Here is a 21,219-nt window from a genome sequence, read left to right as displayed (position 1 = left end):
GGATGACATGTGTGAGTAAGGATTACTCATATAAGTACATCTCACATGAACCGGCATCATTCTAGTACAATAATATGACATTAGTCTGCACTAATATGTGGATTGCACTGCCAATTTAAGTGAACCATGCTTCAAAGCACTGCAGACACTCCTTCCATGGTCTTTATTTTACTCTCTCTGTGGCCACTACCATGATTCCATTGACATATGAAAGGCTGTGCATCAACATCTGCATAAATACACTGGCTTTTTAAAAGGCCTCCTTTTATTTATTAAACATAAGCAGAAGCAAGTTTAACATTCTGTATCACAAGCTCTGACTCATTCGGTATTTACTCTTTCCCATTGATTAAAGCTTCCACAGTCATAAAATTATAGTTTTTTTAAAAAAAACTTCATTTGTTGCCATAGAGTTGTACAAGCCACTGAAGATACATTAATAGTTGTTTACACTTTATCACTGTCCATTTTTGTAATTGGAATTTTAAAAAGCAGACAAAGAAACATAGTGGAATGCACTCATCTCGTGAGTGCCCCCTTCTAGTTGGGTGCGTACAGGCCTGCACTTTCTCTCCCTGTAGCCCTTCTTGATAAGGGGAGAAATTAAGGACCTAATCCCAATCAATTCAGCCTTGGTATCAAGCTGTATTCCAGGGCTTCCCCCAGAGACAGGGTCCTCCCCCCCTCTGGGCATTTCAGGCCCTAGCTCTCCTGGGTGCCTCAAAGGCCTCTGGGGGTGCCTCAAAGTCCAGGCCACTCCCCCCAGTGGCTAACTGAGGTTGTGGGAAGCTGGGCACACCCACTACCCTAGGTCCCAGCCCAGAGTCCCTGTAGATAGCAGCTGTCTGCTGCATCCCTTTATCTAAGCCATGCTACTGTTCTAATTCCCTGCAGCCCCATACCATATCCACCCTTACCTCAGGGCCTTGTCCTGATGGATTTCCCAACAACCAGCCCAGAGCACCTTCTTGCTCTCCCTAGCTTCTGTCAGCACAGCCCTGTCCAAATCCTGCAGTTCCCTCAGCCATCCACACTCCTCCAGCTCCAGCAAGTAACTGAACTCACTCTGGCCCTCCAGCTCTTCTTATACTAGCCTGCTGGGCCCTGATTGGCTGGGTCTCACACAGCCACTCTAGGCAGCTTGGAGGACCCTCTCCATTGCCTTTTTCTGGGGCAGGGCATAACAGAGCCACAAGGCCTCAAGCAGAAATTAAGAAAATAACTATTTTAGCCATAATTTGTAACATGGCTTAGTCATGCAAGGAATTGTAGTGAAAAATCTCTGAAAGTTTCTGGCTCTTTATTTAGGTTTTATCTGAAGCTGAGAAACATTCTATGTGAATAATCAATGAATTTAAAAATGAATTAACTTTGGCCATGCTTGTGCCCCTTTAAGTTAACATTTTCAAAAGCAGTTACTTGATTTGCAGTGTCTCAGTGTTGGAGTACCCAGATTGATAAACTGAGCACACACAACTCCAACTGAAGGCAATAAGAAACGGGCAACATGAATGAAAATCATGCTCAAGAGGTTTGACTTTGATCACCCAAACCCTCTGGCTTCCAAAATCCGTGATCACATTTGAACATTTTGCCCTTAGTGTTCACTCTCCATTAGAGCTGGCCAAATAGATTTTTTTGGTTGGCTTGTAATTAAATAAAAAAATAAAATTAAAAAAAAAAAGATAGAAGTTTTATTTCAGGTCAAACAAACAGAAATGTTTGCCAAATTGAAAAGTCTAAACATTTCAATTCAGGTTCAAACAAAACATTTCAACATTTCCAAAACATTTTGATTTTTGAGGGGTTTCAGTTGAAACTGTTTGGTGAACTCAACATGAATTTGCAGGTTGACCTACTCGCATTTTTTGGTGAAAAAAATTCAGCCAGCTCTACTCTCCATTTACATTCAGGTGGTTGAATCTTACTGGCTTAAATGTTCATGGAAAGCACAGTTACAAGCTGCATGCATATTTGCAAAACTTGAATTTTAAGATTCAGATGTGGGAGTGTTTGAGCCGAAATGCTTGTGCACTTGTAAACCAAGCTAATGCCAGGTGGCTCGATTTCCCTATAGTTGCTAGATCACATTTAGAGGGTGATGAGTCCACTAGTTTATGCACCAAGTTCCCTAGCTGAAGCAGTACACATTCATGCTTTTAGACACCGAGGTTTCAGGTTCACTCTTCAAAGATAATTCAACCTGGGGCATCATTTCAAGTACTCCCAGTCAAGGAACAGAAGCAATACCATGTAACTAATCACAACTAACCAATGCAGTCACAATAGCCAGCAGCTCTTTAGAAAGCAAAGTCTAAAGCCGCTAGTGTGAATGTTTGCAAAAAGGATTTTTAAATTCAAACAAATGAGAATTTGTTCTGGAAGTGCTTGTGTACTTATCCAGCCAGTCAAAGAACAGAAGCAATATCATATGAAGCAGCACAGCTAACCAACCCAGCTGCAGAAGCTAACAGCTGTTTAAAATTTAGATGCAGTTTGTAAACAGAGCTTTGCATCATTTGACCGGTTCTACCCATAATAATAGTAATTCATAAAGACAAGAACCTTAAGTATATTCAGTTCTCTTTTGGGAAAGAAAGGGATACAGACCTCAGCGATATATTCTCATCCAAAGCATGTGTGTTTGTGGGCCTAGTGGGATGACATGTTTTTGATTTAGTTGTCAGTGAATAGGACTTTATGTTGTGCGCCTGCCTTCTTGCTTTCCTGGTGGGCAGATTGCCATGAATGAGGGTTATTCTGTCCTTTTTAAAATTGTTTTTTGAACATAGGTATTTTTCATAAAGCCAGACCTCCTCTTTATTCATAGGGAGCATACTGTTATAAAGGCTGGTGTTGTGCTTTGGGACCGCTGGCCCATGGGCAGGAGCCCTGACTCCTTTCTTGCCCTTCCCACTCTATTAAAGGAAGAGGGGTTGGGCCGAGCTGGTTAAGGTACTGCCATTAAAAAAACAAATCTGTTCAATTTTAATGTGCAGCTCTACTTTTTAAAAACTTCTTTATTGCATCCATAGGGGAAAAAACATACTTGAAATGAAAACCAATGAGTAAAAAAAATAGCCCACACATTTTAGTAGAGCGCTCAGACACACTGCACTTGTGCCTGCAAGTGAATCTATTGCTTTCTCAAATCACGTCAACAGTATAAAGTAGGCATTGAGGGGAATGTCAAAAGGTTCGGTTTGGGTTGGCTAATCACTCAGTAGAAATGCAGCAGCAGTTTTTAGGAAGACCCTTTTTTTATTCTGACTAGGAGATTAAGACTTTTTACATGTGTGGACCTTGCTATTATTTCAGAGACTGTGGTGTCAAAAGAAGTGAGACCAATTCCTAAGGTTCTTAATCTTGTCTCAGGCAAAATTCCTATGGGGAGTTTTGCCTGAAGAAAAAAAAAAAAAAATCCTCAATGAGGACCTTAGGATATGGCCCATGGACTATCTGAGAAATTCTGTGGGATAATGTCCTTAAAGGTGGACAGCTCATTCCACTATGTGGGGATATAAATGTGAAGGAATTGTGCAATATTTAGTCTTTTTGTTTGTTTTTATCCCAAGTCACTCCACACACTAATTTCAGGAATAAGGTTTCCTGCTCCATTGAGAAACACAAAGAAATAGTAACACTTGAAACTCTTACCTTGAGCAATACCTAAATCATTCACCCTTCACATTTGTAACCTCAAATGTCACTCACCAAAGGTTAGTTTGCCCAACTAGTAACACCTTCAATTCCTGGGCAGATCTTCCAAATCCTTTCTGACTTTTCACTATTTATGCTCTTTGCTTCATTTTTTTGCATTTTACTCAGGTTGCACCTAACTATCCCCAAATACACACACACTCCTCCCTTTCCTGTTAAAGAAACCCTACTTGAAAGTCCAAGCTTCAAAATACCTACATTGTACAGCTCTATCATTTTCCTTCTTATCCAAGAATCCCTAGTGAGTAATCAAACTAGCACAGATTACAGAATATAACATTTAATATGGGTGGGTTAAAAAACAAACAAACAAACAAAAAAACTGGGAACAAGCCAACTTTTTTCTCGCTCACAAACTTAGGTCCAGATCTTCAGCACGTACCTTGCTGCCTTTTCAGAGGCCAGAGGCCATGAAGCTCACATTCACACAGCATAGATCAGGGATCACAAAGGAGTGTGGATGCAAAGACATTTGCAGTCTCCCAGTCACGGATCTACTGTGTGCTAAAAAGTCTCTCAGTGTAACTTGGAGCACACTTTGGAAATCAAGGCCTTATCAGAAGCCAGGTACCCTGCTAAACAGTCCTTTCCTTGTCTACTTATTTCCCTAGTTGTAGACACACAAATAGTACCCTAATTCTTTTGCACTTTTCAGCAGCTGTGGATTCAACCCTCTTCCAGCCATGAGAACATTTAACTTTAATTAGATATTGGCCCTTGGCATGATACATCATGAATGCATTGCAGCTTTATTTAGTCAGTATATTTTCCTCTAATGTATTTCTCTACTGATTTACAAAAAGATTCCCTGCCTTCTCTTTCTCTCTCTCTCATATACTATGTACGCACTCTTTTTTTCCTCCCACTACCAACCTCCTTCCTTCCCAAAGCAGCTGACCCTGAGAGTTCCTTAAGAGGCAGTGAGGGAAGGAGAGGCCCAAATGGCTTATGGGACTGATAATTGGATGTTGTGTCCTTTATTTCTAAATTACCAGTTCATATCTGGCCTAAGTCATTAGAGATGAAAAACCACTACCATGCGACAGCTGTTCAGTGGCCTTTGTTGAAATGAGTTAGATGTCAGTGTCCAATTGCTGGTGGGCACATCATAAAATCTGCCATCACATATGGCCAGTTTTGTAGTTCTGGTGGAGAGGGCAAGGTTTTGAGTGAACTTGGGGACTGGGATTTGAATGAACATGGAGGTGGGTTGCTTCGGGTAGAGAGGCACTTGTACTGCTGCTGCCTATTCTGTGGAAAAAATAGACTGCTCCACTCTCCGGCGTTAATCTACTCATCATGTTTCAGTAGCACTAAATTCACTTCTGGGCTAGGTGTGATGCCAGCACATGGACAGGGTCAAACCTTAATTCCTCTTTAGAGATTTTTTTTCCCCTGCCCACCAAATTTCAAAAGAATGAAAGAGTTAATGCCATGTTCCTTACGATATATTAGCAGAACAGGTGGAAGAGCTCCAAGAGCCATGCTGACAATAAGCTGATTAACACTAAATCAACCATCAATGATTGTGAATATGCAATACTCTATTGTAACAGTATTTATCTGGACTGATCATATTAAATTATAATAATTCCTCCCAGCATTGCAGGTGTACCTCCCCCCAAAGACAACAAACCTGGCTGAGCTCACTTGCTCTGGTTTTATACTGGTGTAAACAGATTGATTTCTCTGGGGTTACTCCTGATTTATATCAGTGCAAGCAAGATCAAAACCAGGTCCAATGTGAAAAGAAAATCGCCTCAGGCTTGAAAGGTGATTTGCTGCTGTCACCACAGCTAATTCAATGGTAGCAAATGGCAGCTCTCCATTGCTCTTCAATCACACCTCAAAGAAATACGAGGTTGCCTCCTGTTAAGCTTAAAAATAAAGTACATCAGCTTTTACTTGCAAGCCTGAGATCATCATCCAGACACAATCCCCTCCCTTGCAGCAACAACAACGTTTGGTTACACGAAACAGCAATATGAAGGCTGTATATTAAGGAGAAAAAAAATGAAAATAAGCTCATTTTAACATTATGGCTGCTTGGGTACTTTATTCTAGCGCCCCACCCCACCCTACTTTTACCTGTACTGCTTGTTAAATGAACCCAGGGGAATATATTATTAGTAATCATTCTCCTCGCATTGACATTTCAACCCTCACTTCTCTAACCTCTCCAAGGCTCGGTTCTGTCCACCTGTCTTTTTGCAGATCTTCCACCACCCTGGTGACATCTCCAAAATTAGATCAGAGTTAACAGCACGCATGCGCACACACACGCACACAGATTTGAAGGAGCTATGCAGAGAGGAGAGTGCAGAGAGTCTTGCCTGGTTCAGTTTTGTTCAGTTCAAAAAGCCTAAGAACTTAGGACTGATGTACATCTAGCAGGAAGCGTCACTACCAGAAGACTGCCATGTTTCATCATTGTGACAGAAACAGCACAGACCACCAGAAAGTGGTCTCTGGCCTCCTACTGGTCAACTGAACCAATTAAAAAAAAAAAAAAAAAAAAACCCTGACTGCACAAGAAATGAGACCTACCCAGCCCCTGAGGAAAAACAAAAGGACACCACAGTTACATGAGGTAAACTAAACAGCAACCCTATAGCTGAACAGTGTCTTTGTTTGAGAATTCAATGAGGACCACCCCAGGGATCTGTAACAATAACAGTTGGATCTTCCTACATCTAGGAGACACCAGTGATTCCATGATCATTGTTGAGCTGCAAATGCTAAAGTTTTAATGACACCTGCTGTACAGAGGGATTTAAAAAAAAAATATTAAACCCAACCCAAAAACTTTTTTGGGGGGCCAGACAGGGAGAAAAGGGTAATTTCAGTTAAGAAAAGCACCCCTCTCCAGCCTCTCTTTACTTTCTTTGCTGAAATCCATCTTTGGGCCCCACCTGGTTAACCAATGTCTGTTGTGTTGGGTTGAAATCTTCAGATCTTGTGAGCTTCTCTGTAGTCGGGTCAGAGATATGGCGATGCATTATGAGAAACTCAAGAGTGCATGAGATTTGTATACAGCATGTGGCCAGGAGTGAAAATGGCAGACTCAGACACATTCCTCCCCCCAAATAGGTTAGCATCAGATACAGGGCGCATTACGCATTGAAAGTTGGGGTTCAGAGCACAGGGGACCTGCTAAGGATAGGGTTGCCAATTTTGGTTGGACATATCTTGGAGGTTTCATCACATGACATACTGTTTAATTAAAGATTAATCTAATTCCTGGAGACTCCGGGACAATCCTGGAGAGTTGGCAACCCTAGCTGAGGATGGAGCAGATTCATTTGAGAGTCAGGAGAATGGAAAGATTGGGTCAGGTAGAAGAATATGACTGTGTTGAGGGAGGCATGGGAAAATGATGGGAAGTCCATATGCAGATAGGGAAAGAGATCTTTAAAAAGTTCAGATATAGAACTGAACTGCTGCAGCTATGGGTTTCACCCATCACTAGTTATTTCTATGCTGACGTAACTTACACATTAAACTTTTATTAACAGCATTCAGAACTTTCTATTTTTGCCCAATCCAGGCATTTCAGATTTTCCATAACTGTCATCTAAAGAAGTTTCAGTCCTGAAGCAGAGTGGGAGAAAAACTGTGCACTGCCTGTAGATATATAATGCTTGATGTCTGAGTTCTGTTATGACATTTATCTTGGAATTCTGATGACATGAACAAACCATCTGAGCTTTACTCCTCTGGGTTTTTAAGGTCACTAGATAAAGATATAGGCTTCCTAAGGATAAATGAACCGGGTCTGAATTAACAGTCCAAGAAGACCTCCTCCTTTTGACCTTGAATGGGATATGGACTGCTGGCATATTGTGATGGAATATACAGTACCCTAAATACATCACATAAAATGCTTGCTTTACAAAATAAAAATGACTGTTTTGAAGATATAAATAATATGCTGCCATATTACCCAGAAATACAGCCATTACTCAGGTTTTTGGTACAATACCCAAAGCCCTTTAAGACAGAAATTATTTCAATATAGGAGTAGAAGATGCAAATATCTAGTTAGCAATACATAACCTCTCCTGTGCAATTCTACAACATTTCACTAGGGATTTTTTTTATTAGTCATAAGGGAGTAATTTCTGAATATCACATATTGGAATATTGAAAGGCTAAAAACTTGTTTTATATATTCATTCACTAGGGCTTCCTAATCCTTTACAGTTTATTCAGACTCCTGACCACTGGCAGAGTATAATGTGTTATGCCTCAAAGCCCATTTTGTCAAATGTTATAATGCAGGTTTCACAAAAGCTACAGTTAATGTATTTCTTTTGTTAAGTGACATTTCTTTGAAAGTACTTTCATCAGTTCCCCACTATAAGTTTTCGTATTATTGCACTCAGAAACCAAATATTGTTTTCAAGTATGCGGTTTTAAAAGATATTGGGAGTGCTCATTGTTGAGATTTTTGAATTTTTATCCCTTTAGAACAGGATTTTCTAAAAAGACGCTGATATTTTCCCCCTTTATAGTTCATGATTAAAATTTAGCACTTAGCGGGGGGAGAGGGGGAGAGAGACATGGAAGCTGAATTCTAACTCAGGTCTATCCAAAGTCAGAAATGAAAGAAAAATCAAATTTGAGCATTGTCATAGGAATTGAATTGGGGAAATGATTAGAAATAATAGTCACCTTACAATCAAACTCTAGAACCAAGGTACAGTAGCTGAGAATAATCTTCATTGGTTATATTTGGTTCAGGCTTAGAAAGTAGAAATGGACAAATAATTCATAACAAATAGTTTATTAATGGAATATCACTTCTCTTCCCATTTGCTGATTGTCCACAGACAATGTATATACTATTCAGAATTACTCACCAAATAATTCCTGTGACTATCAGGAACACAGGGATTGCCATACTGAATTCCAGTAGTGGTCCATCTTGTCTCAGACAGGGACTAACACCAGTGCTTCTGAGGTCAGTGCAAGAAACTCCAAAAAGGACATTTATGGAATAACCTGTCCATAGGGGCAGATTCCTAACCACCATTAAATATAGGTTGGCTTGTGCCATGAAGTTTATATCCCTTATCAGCGGCAGGAAGATGGAGAAGGGGTTTCTTTCTACTCCTCTTTACTCTCACTGGGTCTAAGGAGCAGTTGTTGAGATGCTTTCTGCTTCTAGCCCCATCAACCAGTCACTTCTCTTGCTGAGGCCGGAGGTGATGATGAGCAGCAATCCTCCTCCCCCTACTGCTGGAGCCAGGGGAATTTCCTCAACAGTTCCACAGCTCTTTGAGGCTCCCGCCCCAGCCTGTTCTTTGTGCTCTAATGACCTATCTGCTAATAACACTATTTTTTAATGTTCCCTTGTGCATCGGAATGGCGACATCAATATAGAGAGGCCCACCTACTGGTTGAGCAGGCCCAGAAGAAGCAACTAGCCTTGGTGTCCCACCCATACTGAGGCATCTGGAGTTTCCTGCCAGCTGCCACAAGGAAACAGTGAAGGAGGTAGAGGGCTGCAACCACTGAACATCACTGGTGAGAATGGGATTTGGGAGCACACTCTTCATACCAGCACATCCCAATAGAGTTCTGACACAACTGGGTATCCAATTCACTCGCAGAATTACTTTCTGATAAATTCTACTACAATTCCAGCCACTCACCATGTGACATCAGGCAGAGCAATTATAAACATAGAGCAACCTTGATTTACGCTCAACACCCCACAGAATATATATGGCTCCAGAGCCCAAACCTTCAGTCTCAGTGCTTTTGTGGTACTAAGTACACCTGAATTCAATGTTTGCAGGGAGGTGGGGAAGTGGAGGAGAGAAGCAAGTGGGGGGAAACGGAGTTTGACTTTTATAAATAGGTTTGGAAGGATTCTATTTTTGTCAGTAAATGCTGATAAACATTCACCATACTGACAAAAAAAAAATATTTCCGTCGATAACACTTTACCTACCTGTACATTTCAAGTAAGAAAAACGCAGCTATGAGAAGTAAGAGTTTTATTTATGACGGTTTACTTTGTATACTTTGCCATGTGATGCTGAGAATGTGTTACGAAGCTTTAACTTTTTCAATCTCAACATCAGTTTTCATTAAATAATTATTGTCTAACTCTCCCAAGTCATTTCCCACAGCTGTGAAATTTTAAATTGATAAAATTCTAGAACAAAATGCTTAAAACCCATAATTTTGCACAATTTTTAAAATTTAAATTAAAAAAATACTTAAAAATAAATCACTGTCAAAATTATATAAAAAAATTAAAATCTTCTTCTGCCAGCCTAGATCTATATATTAGTAAAGATAATCATAGAATATTAGGGTTGGAAGAGACCTCAGGAGGTCATCTAGTCAAATCCACTGCTCAAAGCAGGACCAACACGAACTAAATCATCCCAGCCAAGGCTTTGTCAAGCTGGGCCTTTAAAAACCTCTAAGGATGGAGATTTCACTATCTCCCTAGGTAATCCATTCCAGTGCTTCACCACCCTCCTAGTTAAATAGTTTTTCCTAATATCCCACCTACATCTCCCCCACCGCAATTTGAGATCATTGCTCCTTGTTCGGTCATCTGCCACTATTTTGAACAGCCTAGCTCCATCCTCTTTGGAACCCCCCTTCAGGTAGTTGAAGACTGCTATCAAATCCCTCCTCACTCTTCTCTTCTGCAGACTAAATAAGCCCAGTTCCCTCAGCCTGTCCTCATAAGTCATGTGCCCCAGCCCCCTAATCATTTTTGTAGCCCTCCACTGGACTCTCTCTAATTTCTCCACATCCCTTCTGTAGTGGGGGGACCAAAGAGGATGTAACTCAGCTGTTCTCAGGTGTGGCCTCACCAGTGCTGAATAGAGGGGAATAAATCACTTCCCTCAATCTGCTGGCAGTGCTCCTACGAATGCAGGCCAATATGCCATTGGCAATGAGGGCACACTGCTGACTCATATCCAGTTTCGCGTCCACTGTAACCCCCAGGTCCTTTTCTGCAGAACTGCTGCTTAGCCAGTCGGTCCCCAGCCAGTAGTGGTGCATGGGATTCTTCCTTCCTAAGTGCAGGACTCTGCACTTGTCCTTGGCGAACCTCATCAGATTTCTTTTGGCCCAATCCTCCAATTTGTCTAGCTACTCGGGACCCTATCCCTACCCTCCAGCATATCTACCTCTCCCTGCAGCTTAGTGTCATCTGCGAACATGCTGAGGGTGCAAGCCATCCCATCATCCAGACCATTAATGAAGACATTGAACAAAACTGGCCCTAGGACCCCAGGGCACTCCGCTTGATACCGTCTGCCAACTGGACATGGAGACATGGGATCAACGGTGACAAGTGATCAAACAATCTACCCAGCTTTCTATCCACCTTATATCCATTAATCCAATCCATACTACTTTAACTTGCTGGCAAGAATACTGTGGGAAACTGTATCAAAAGCTTTGCTAAAGTCAAGATATATCACGTTCACCACTTTCCTCATATCCACAGAGCCAGTTATCTCATCATAGAAGGCAATCAGGTTGGTCAGGCATGATTTGCCCTTGGTGAATCCATGTTGACTGTTCCTGATCACCTTCCTCTCCTACAAGTGTTTCAAAATGGATTCCTTGAGGACCTGTGCTCCATGATTTTGCATGGGACTGAAGTGTGGCTGACCGATCTGTAGTTCCCCAGGTTCTTTCTTCCCTTTTTAAACTATCGGCACTATATTTGTCTTTTTCCAATTGTCTGGGACTTCCCCGATCGCCACGAATTTTCAAAAGATAATGGCCAATGGCTCTGCAATCACATCAGCCAACTCCCTCAGCACCCTTGGATGCATTAGATCTGGACCCATGGACTTGTGCATGTCCAGCTTTTCTAAAAAGTCCTTAACCTGTTCTTTCACCACTGAGGGCTGCTCACTTCCTCCCCATACTATGTTACCCAGTGCAGCAGTCTGGGAGCTGACCTTGTCTGTGAAGACCGAGACAAAAAAAAGCATTGAGTACTTTACCTTTTTCCACATCATCTGTCACTATGTTGCCTCCCGCATTCAGTAAGGGTCCCACACTTTCCCTGACCACCTTCTTGTTGCTAACATACCTGTAGAAACCCTTTTTGTTACCCTTCACATCCCTGGTTAGCTGCAACTCCAGTTGTGTCTTGGCCTTCCTGATTACACCCCTGCATGCTCTAGGGAGGAGTATAAAAATATTGCTAGTCATCTGTCCAAATTCCACTTCTTGTAACTTTCCTTTTTGAGTTTAAGCTCACCAAAGATTTCACTGTTAAGCCAAGCTGGTTTCCTGCCATATTTGCTATTCTTTCTGCACTTCGGGATAAGCCTGAACCAAAACCTGGGAACATTCTGATCTGGATCCATCAGTCATAAAATGGGACATATGGCAACAGCTGGATCTGAAGATCCCTATGCCGCATAGATCTGGTTGGATGATAAAAAAATATATATTCACAAGTAATTTATTTAGCAACTGATGCGGGGGACTACAAAGACTTTATATAATGAATATTATCAAGCCATATATAAAACTGGTGAAATAATGAAAAAAACCACCGCAGAAAGAGAGTTGGAAGCTGAAATTTTCAGTTGAGCCTAAAATTTTTCATTGGGGGGGGGGGTTTCCTAATAGAAAGAATATATTTAAAAAAAAACCAGGCATTTTCTGTTAAAACGTATGTGTTTTGTCAAAAAAACAATTTTCCATGGAAAAAAGTTTCAACAGCAAATTTTCAGCCAGGAGTGCTTAGGCCGGGTCTATACTAGAAACTTTTTTCAGTGTAGCAATGTTGCTTGCATGTGATTTTTTTCTGCCAGCAAAAGCCCTAGTGTAGGTGCAGCTATAAAAGCTTCTACTTTTTTCTTTAAACCAAATGAAATCTGATATTAATTCATTAAGAGGCAATGGGTGTGTGTGTACATATATACACCTCAACCCCGATAAAACACGACCCGATATAACATGAATTCTGATATAATGCGGTAAAGCAGAACTCCGGGGGGGGAGGGGGGGCGCGGGACCGCGCACTCCGGTGGATCAAAGCAAGTTTGATGTAACGCGGTTTCACTTATAACACGGTAAGATTTTTTGGCTCCCGAGAACAGTGTTATATCAAGGTAGCAGTATATAGAAAATCCCAGCAACACTTCTCTTGCATGCAGTTTCAAATGTAAAGGAAATAAAAAGTTAATTCAAAATAAAATGAAGGGAATTTCCTGCTTGCCAAAGGATGCAGATTGACAGCTCTGGATATCAAAGGAGTATGTTTATCCCCTTGAACAGATGTAGCATAGGGAACAGCAGTTCAAGCTTCCTAGCACTGACTCACCACTCTTAAACTAGCTCTGGAGAGGCTGGTTGTAGCAATAAGACCACCTCATTGTCTGTGCTAGAAATTTGTACCATATTAACTATCCCAGCATTGATAAAGCAGTATGACCCTGTACTACAGACACAGCTATATTAATAGAGTTTATTCCTGTGTGGGAAGGGCAACAAGCAATACAAGTACATCATAAGCAAATAGTTTCCTTTCAATTTATTTCAGTCACCCCCTGCCTGCAACCCTTTCCAGACAGGTCTGGCTCCCAACCCCCCCTTTAATTGTCACTGTTTGGACCTCCATTCCCAAGCAACCTTCCTCTCTTAACCAAAGTGCCTGCAGAACTCCTCCTCCTATACAACCCTTGTCCTTTTAACCAACGCTCCCCATCCACCGCAGGCAGGACTGGTATCTCTCACAGGCTTAATTAACCCCTTGACATAAGAACGGCCATACTGGGTCAGATCAAAGGTCCATGTAGCCCAGTATCCTGTCTACCGACAGTGGCCAATGCCAGGTGCCCCAGAGGGAGTGAACCAAACAGGTAATGATCAAGTGATCTCTCTCCTGGACTTAACCTCCATGAATTTATCCAGTTCTCTTTTAAACGCTGTTATAGTCCTAGCCTTCACAGCCTCCTCAGGTAAGGAGTTCCACAAGCTGACTGTGCACTGTGTGAAGAAGAACTTCCTTTTATTTGTTTTAAACCTGCTGCCTATTAATTTCATTTGGTGACCCCTAGTTCTTGTATTATGGGAGTAAGTAAATAACTTTGCCTTATCTACTTTCACTCATAGTTTTATATACCTCTATCATATCCCCCCTTAGGCTCCTCTTTTCCAAGCTGAAAAGTCCTAGCCTCTTTAATCTCTCCTCATATGGGACCCTTTCCAAGCCCCTAATCATTTTAGTTGCCCTTCTCTGAACCATTTCTAGTGCCAGTATATCTTTTTTTGAGATGAGGAGACTACATCTGTATGCAGTATTCAAGATGTGGGCGTACCATCGAGTTATATAAGGGCAATAATATATTCTCTGTCTTATTCTCTATCCCCTTTTTAATGATTCCTAACATCCTGTTTGCTTTTTTGACTGCCTCTGCACACTGCGTGGACATCTTCAGAGAACTATCCACGATGACTCCAAGATTTTTTTCCTGATTTGTTGTAGCTAAATTAGCCCCCATCATATTGTATGTATAGTTGGAGTTATTTTTTCCAATGTACATTACTTTACATTTATCCACATTAAATTTCATTTGCCATTTTGTTGCCCAATCACTTAGTTTTGTGAGATCTTTTTGAAGTTCTTCACAGTCTGCTTTGGTCTTAACTATCTTGAGCAGTTTAGTATGGTCTGCAAACTGCCACCTCACTTTTTACCCCATTCTCTGGATCATTTATGAATGAGTTGAATAGGATTGGTCCTAGGACTGACCCTTGGGGAACACCACTAGTTACCCCTCTACATTCTGAGAATTTACCATTAATTCCTATCCTTTGTCCCCTGTCTTTTAACCAGTTCTCAATCCATGAAAGGACCTTCCATTTTATCCCATGACCACTTAATTTACGTAAGAGCCTTTGGTGAGGGAACATTGTCAAAGGCTTTCTGGAAATCTAAGTACACTATGTCCACTGGATCCCCCTTGACATGAGCAGGCTGCTGGTCACAGGGGGACTTAGCTCTGCTCTCTCTAAAAGGGACTAAGCACCCTGTGACAAGATAGAAGGGGACTTTCCACCCATATAACTTTGTGCACATTAGGGGAGTTCCAATGTAGCTATAATCAGTAAAACAATCACACCCCTAACCAAAATATTTACAGTGTAAAAAAAACCCACCTGTGTGTAGACTAGCCTTGGTCTCCAGGGCCATTCAGTCCTGGGCCTCTTTACTAAGACTGCCAATCAGAACTGAGGATATGTCTTCAGTGCAAAAAGAAAAAAAAAAGTATATTCTTAACTCGGTTTAGCTAACCCACGTTAGTTATTTTGAATTGAAACAGCAGTGAAAACACAGCAAGTTTGCTTTTAAGTTGGGTTAGCAGCTCAAGTTCAACCCCAGTCTCCCCATAGAGCCAATAGTTCAAGTAGAGTTGCTGTGTCTTCACTGCTTTTTTAACCCAAGTTAGCTAATCTAATTTAAGAACACTTTTCGGGGGGGGGGGGGGGCGCAGTGAAGACACACTCTTAATGATGGTAGCATACCTGTCACCTCTGGCTTTTAGCCCATGGACTCAAGAAGAGATAGAAATTCTCAGGCCTGCAGCTCAGCTTCCATAACTTTAAGACTTTCAGTAGTGGCCAGGGCTGATTTCTGTTGTATTCTGAACTTTCTGAGCCACTATTTAGGGTGGCCACTAGTCAGAGGGGCTCTATAGTCTCAACAATTCCCAAGATGATCTAGAAAGTTGAGCCTGTCCAGAAAGGCTGTTAAGAAGATAGCTCTTGAGTCAGGAGACCCACCATTGTCTGAATTCATTGCAGGAGAAGATTAAAGTCTCCAGCTCTTCTATTTCCCATTGTAGGCAGGTATAGCAAGGTGGCGGTGCATGTGGTGTGTGTGGTTTGAATATCATGTGCGTTAGGAACTGAACTGTGACCAAACTTCTTTCACATCCCCCCAAACATTGCAGATACATCTTCAGGATCTCTTTTCATCTATTTTCCCCTCTACAATGGATGGGTGAAAGCTAAAAGGAAGCATTGAACCATGTATACCAATGCATTATTGGCATCTCCTCTTCAGAGCTCTTTAAAAAAAGTACATCAATTCAGCTTTAACAATGCAACAAAGACTTGCAAAATATCCTTTTCTGCAGGTTTCTACCAAAGGATCTGAGAAGCAATCAAGCCAGACATCTGCTAGAAGGGCAGCAAAAAAAGAGCCTAGCCAGAGATATTAAAGATATAGGTAAGCTAGCCCCTTCTCTCAAGTGAAGCCTGAAATGCTTTTATCATGTAGTGAATCCTGTAAGCCAGAACAAATACCCTGCTAAAATCAATTCTATATTCAACAGGTGTTTTTAATCACAGCTTCGGTGATGATTATACACTGTTTTTCTTTCAGAAGAGGGAAAGGACTCCCCCCCACCCCATTTTCCTTGTATCAAGTCAGCTTTGCCTCATCCGCTGTTCAGTGTGCCGCATGAAATGTTATTGTACCTGCTGAGTAACTGCAAATATCTACCAAAAAGTTAAGGGCGAGGGAGAGAGACACTAACCACACACAAAAATTAAAAAAAAAAATTGAAATTCAATCTTTGTGCTTTGCAGATTGCTTTGGCACTGCTGCCTCAGTGCTGAAAGGTTTTTCCCGTGGGAACGTGCCCACCATTTGCACAAAGCACTTAAAAGCTTTCTAAATGTTAGATCATCAGCTTTGTGAAGCTGGGGATATTTACGGAAGCCACAGTAGTCACAATTTTTTAAAAAACTATATCATCTTTCTCTCTCACTCCCCATGTAATGCCAGTGTTTGTGTGGCTGTAGTTTCCCGAAGCTCTGATGTTTGTTTGCTTGATGTGCAAATGAATTTTGTTTTGCTGATATGAGATGGTCATCCAGGGTACCTTTCCATTTACAACCCAATGCCTCATTGCACCTGCCGGAGTGGGGGAAAACACCACTATTAATGGGGATCTGCTTCTTACCATGGCTTTCAGCCATAACCTTCCAACATGCTATGATGAGCTAATAAAATACTATACAGGAGTAAGAGAAAATGCATTTTAAATTGAGCAATAATTATCTGGTAATATCTTTGGCTTTTTTCCCCCCATCATTGTTTCTTTCCAGCCTGCCACTGTTGTAAGAGTTTATCTATCAAAATTCAAATTAGGTAATAAATGGCCATATAAATGTACTTTTTGTACATATACAGCATCCCTTGTAAATGTACTTCTGGTGTCCCTCCTCATTAATGGGATTGGTGCACCGAGTTGTTCGTAATGGGTCCTCCAGTATGTCTCTTCATCTAAACATTGAACAGAGCAGGGGGTGGAGGGTGTTTAATTATGAGGCTAAACTTCTTGAAAGCAGCTTTGAGCAGTTTTTAAAGTTTCAGAAGCACAGAGAGGAGAATATAGTACAACAGAGCTGCCATAATTCCCACACTTGGGCTTGTCATCATAGCTTCACTAAGTTGCATAGGAAAATGTGATTTCTCAGGGCTTTGGGCCATGTTGCTTTGAGAGTTCCAGCTGAGCACAACTCTGCTAGGCACTGAACTGACAGTCTGAGTTTATGGGGGTGGCCCTACTGCTTCCTCTGCGGCCCTTTTGCCACCTCATCTACAGATAATTCTGTATGGATTATTCACAGATCCATCTACTGGCTGGAGGCAAGGAAACATCCAGGCTGATACCAGATGAAGAGACGATGCTGAGAAAAAATAAATGAGTAAAACAAAGTAGAAGGATGAAGAAGAAAAAAAAGACTTTGGGCAGCAGCCAACCCCCCAAGCCTAGTTACTAATGGCATTCTTTATACTGCCTAAATAAGCATTTCTATTTTTAATGGGTCACGTAGTTAAACTTACAAAATAGCAGAGGCTTGGCTCATATTCTACTCCTTTTGGGCAGACTATCATGAAAGAAAAGGCCCTAGGTAAAGTGGCAGGAGAGACATTCTGTTTGTATCCTGAGTCTCCAATTATATATATAGGAAAGAGAAACTCTTTTCTACACACTCTTTCCCCATCATCAGATACGTAATCCATATCCCACAAGTCTCTCCTGTTCCAGAGTTATGTTAATTGCATTGTATTTGCCTGTAGTAATCATATTTTTAAACTGTTACTAGAACAGTCAGATAAGAACAAAATGCTAATTACACTGCTGTAAAGATTTGGGGCTCAATTCTGCTCTCATCCTGGTTTCATGCTCTTAATTCCAGTACATTCAATGGAATTACTTCTGATTTAAACTAGAATAAGTGAGAACAGAATCAGAGGAGATTATTCAGATCAAAAGATTTTGGTTTGGGTCCATCCCTAAACATCTGGTCTGACTAGAACTAGGAAGTAGTGAAAATCCTGTGAAAGCCTGTTCGGGTGATATTTTCAAGTTAGTCTTTTTAGAACCAAAAGATCTAGGTAGTTCAGCTAATTTTCAAACATTTGGTGTAATTACACCAGTATCTTTGAACCTTATAAAAATATAAACTTATTGGCACCAATCTTGCACTTTGTGCTACTTAGCCAGCAGCTAGACAGGTTTTGTTTTAATATTGATCAAACTTAGATCCAAACTTTTTCCCATTCTTATATTAAAAAGGGAATGTGTTTCCAGGGAGATAACAGGCATCAATAAGTCAGAGTAGGACAGGCTAGACAGTCCCTGTTAGATGCAAATTCTTGCTCTAGAAGCACTCAAAAATACCCTTTCCCGATACTCTATCATGGTTGGCTTTTGGTGACAGGATTTGAAAACACTAAGCAGTAAATAGATAGCCTTAATACTGTAGCCTTTGGGCTCTATCATGAGGTGTACCGAGTTTACACTTGGTGCAGCTGAAGAAAAAAAAAAAAAGGGAGAAGGTGGACCAAAGCTATCTTTCCAGTCCCTCAATTTTAGGTCAGTGAGAGGTCGAAACTGCCGCAGGCATATCTTAGAGTAGCCTCAGGTCTGTGCTAAGTGAAACTGTCTGCAGCCAGCTGCTGTGCCATCTGACGATCTGGTGAAGAGACAGGCGCTCTGCCCCACCCCACGCATGCCCTATCCCTAGCTCTCTCGGGCCCCAACATGCCCCTAGGCAGAGGTGAAGGATGGGTAGCACAGAGCTAGTTACCCTGTCTTTGCAATACCCCTGTGTCAGCAGGAATCCTGGACTGCTCCATGAGGACAGCTTTCGGGCTGCTTTGCATGGCAGCACAAAGCAGTCAGAAAAGGTGCTGAGAAGTGTGTCCCTCGTTCCATCGAGGCAGGAAATCCCTCACTTAAAGTAGTACAGACATTATAGACAAATATCAACATCAGGTCACCTAAGTCCATTCCTCTGCCAATGGCAAGATTTTTCCGTCTGCTGTATTCTTGGGTGCTTTATTTATACTAATTCAGGGGTTCTCAAACTTCATTGCACTGTGACCCCTTCTGACACAAAAATTACTACACGATCCCAGGAGGGGAGACCGATGCCTGAGCCCGCCTGAGCTCTGCCACCCTAGGTGGGGAAGGGCCAAAGCTCGAACCCCACTGCCCCGGGTGGGAGGACCGAAGCCAAAGGGCTTCAGCCCCAGGCAGGGGTCCTGTAACCCGAGCACCACTACCCAGGGCTGAAGTCCTCAGGCTTCAACTTCAGACCTAGGAGATGGGGCTCAGGCTTCTGCCTTGGGCCCCAGCAAATCTAAGCCAGCCCTGGCAGACCCACAGTTTGAAAACCGCTGGACTAATTTTTAAATGTGCAAAAAATTGAGCTTTTCCCCTACTTTGGAAGACTAGCCCAGCATCTAAGAGAGTGCTAGACTGCCAGATATTGGCACGCTTTACTTCAAGACTGGACAGCCCTACTTCTTAGATTTACAGTCCTGCAGCCTAGCAGAAGATAAGCAAAAACAACATTATGCAGTACTATAATTGGAACACTTTGCCCTCAAGTCCAGCAGACAAGTAAGAGGGATGAAATATGAGAATCCCTGTCTCTCAACCAGCCAGGAATTAATGTTCAGTACACTCTGCCACCAAAAAATGAAATTTTAAATTGCACAATGCATCTATCTTTAGATTCATCAGCAAGCAGGCTTTGAGCTTGGCCATCTTATTTCGAAACCTGAAAGTTTACACTCCCCCCCCCCATTGTTTAGGGAGAAAGAAAAGTACTGTTATGAGAGGTAATAGCTGATGGAGATAGACTAGTCGGGGGAGGATATTCCTTTTAACTACACCCACAACCCCTAGGAAGAAATGTGAAAGCTGTTTCCATCTGGCAGGGTCCTCATCAATCTGCTTTTAACTTGGTTTATAATTAGCCCTAAACAGATTTCTCAAATTAGGCATAGTTTTAACTCCTACTATCCTTGAGAACTGAAGTGAGATGTGAGGGACATGGGCACCACCTACTGTACAGCTATTTGAACCAGTAAAACCAGAGCTCGATTAAAGCTGAACTGCAAATCGCAAAAGCTTTCTCAATACGTGTTCAAATGATTGTATCAGCCTGCGAACTAATGACTGATCTGAGAGACCAATTGCGGTGATTGGGCAGAGACTTGCATTATGGGTCACATTTTGGCTGCATGATGCTCAGTGGCGCACAACAGAAAAGATGCCTGCAGAGAGAGGAAGATGGGACAGACATTTTACATCCTGATTTTGGCTCCCACAGAGATTCCACTTAGGGCTGGATTTAGAACGGTATTTAGGCGCTTAACTGCAGACAGGCAACTAGTGGGATTTTCAAAAATGCCTCAGCAGGTAGGTGCCTAACTCCCATTGAAAGCCTTAGGCCTTCCACTAGAGCAGCAGAGAAGAAATCAGAGGCTAGATGTAGGACTTAGCAGCACGGTATCCATATTTGCTTCAAAGGAAGGTACAACACTAAAGGTGGGCAATTATGGAATAACTAGGAAGAACTGAAAAAACGCTGCCTACTCCCACCTCAAAGTAAGGAGGAAGAGGAGGAATGGGACAAAGACGGAGAGAATAAGATTTCTGAGGTGAGGAGAGAGGAAAAACTATTTGCTCTCCCCCAACTCAGATTTCACTGTGTTTGTATTTAAATACTTTCCCTTGCTTGCAGGGGCAGCTCTATGGTTTTTGCCACCCCAAGCACGGGTCGCCTGCGGGCTGTCCGCTGGTCACGCAGATTCGGCGGCATGCCTGCGGGAGGTCCTCCGGTGCCATGCATTCAGCGTCCCCAATGCTAAATTGCCACCGAAGCCGTGGGACCGGCGGACCTCCCGCAGGCATGCCACCGAACGCAGCCTGGCTGCCGCCCTCACAGCAACCGGCAGGCTGCCCCCCATGGCTTGCTGCCCCAGGCACACCCTTGCTGTGCTGGTGCCTGGAGCCACCCCTGCTTGCTTGGACAGTTATGCCCTGCTGGGTTTTAAATTTTTGTAACAAAAAATATTACCTAACTTATAACCACAGAAAAGTGGCAAAAGTGCATTGTCTGTCCAGATTCTTTATTTCTATTGCAAGCAAGGGGGAAAACATTAAAAAAACTTAAGTAAAA

General features: G+C 42.0%; 2 long non-coding RNA genes across 3 annotated transcripts in view; one reads left to right on the top strand and one right to left on the bottom strand.

Annotated features, from left to right (window-relative positions):
- LOC135976742 (uncharacterized) overlaps positions 1 to 21,219 on the bottom strand; it is a 109,704-nt gene that overhangs the window by 31,540 nt on the left and 56,945 nt on the right. The window contains exon 1 of one of the 2 annotated variants that reach the window (XR_010594042.1): positions 918 to 1,102. The exons of the other annotated variant lie outside the window; for it this stretch is intronic. This is a non-coding gene — a long non-coding RNA (uncharacterized LOC135976742). Of the gene's footprint in view, positions 1 to 917; positions 1,103 to 21,219 lie in introns of those variants that run through there. 2 annotated transcript variants of the gene reach the window in all.
- Positions 9,012 to 20,704, top strand: LOC101945885 (uncharacterized). The gene is made up of 3 exons (XR_254939.4): positions 9,012 to 9,249; positions 15,867 to 15,958; positions 17,368 to 20,704. It is a non-coding gene; the product is annotated as an uncharacterized LOC101945885 (long non-coding RNA).

The sequence above is a fragment of the Chrysemys picta genome, chromosome 1 (genome assembly GCF_011386835.1).
Source record: "Chrysemys picta bellii isolate R12L10 chromosome 1, ASM1138683v2, whole genome shotgun sequence".
In the NCBI taxonomy this organism is placed as follows: Eukaryota; Metazoa; Chordata; order Testudines; family Emydidae; genus Chrysemys; species Chrysemys picta.
The sequence above is the reverse complement of the archived record's forward strand: the minus strand, read 5'-3'. Positions and strand labels throughout refer to the sequence as shown.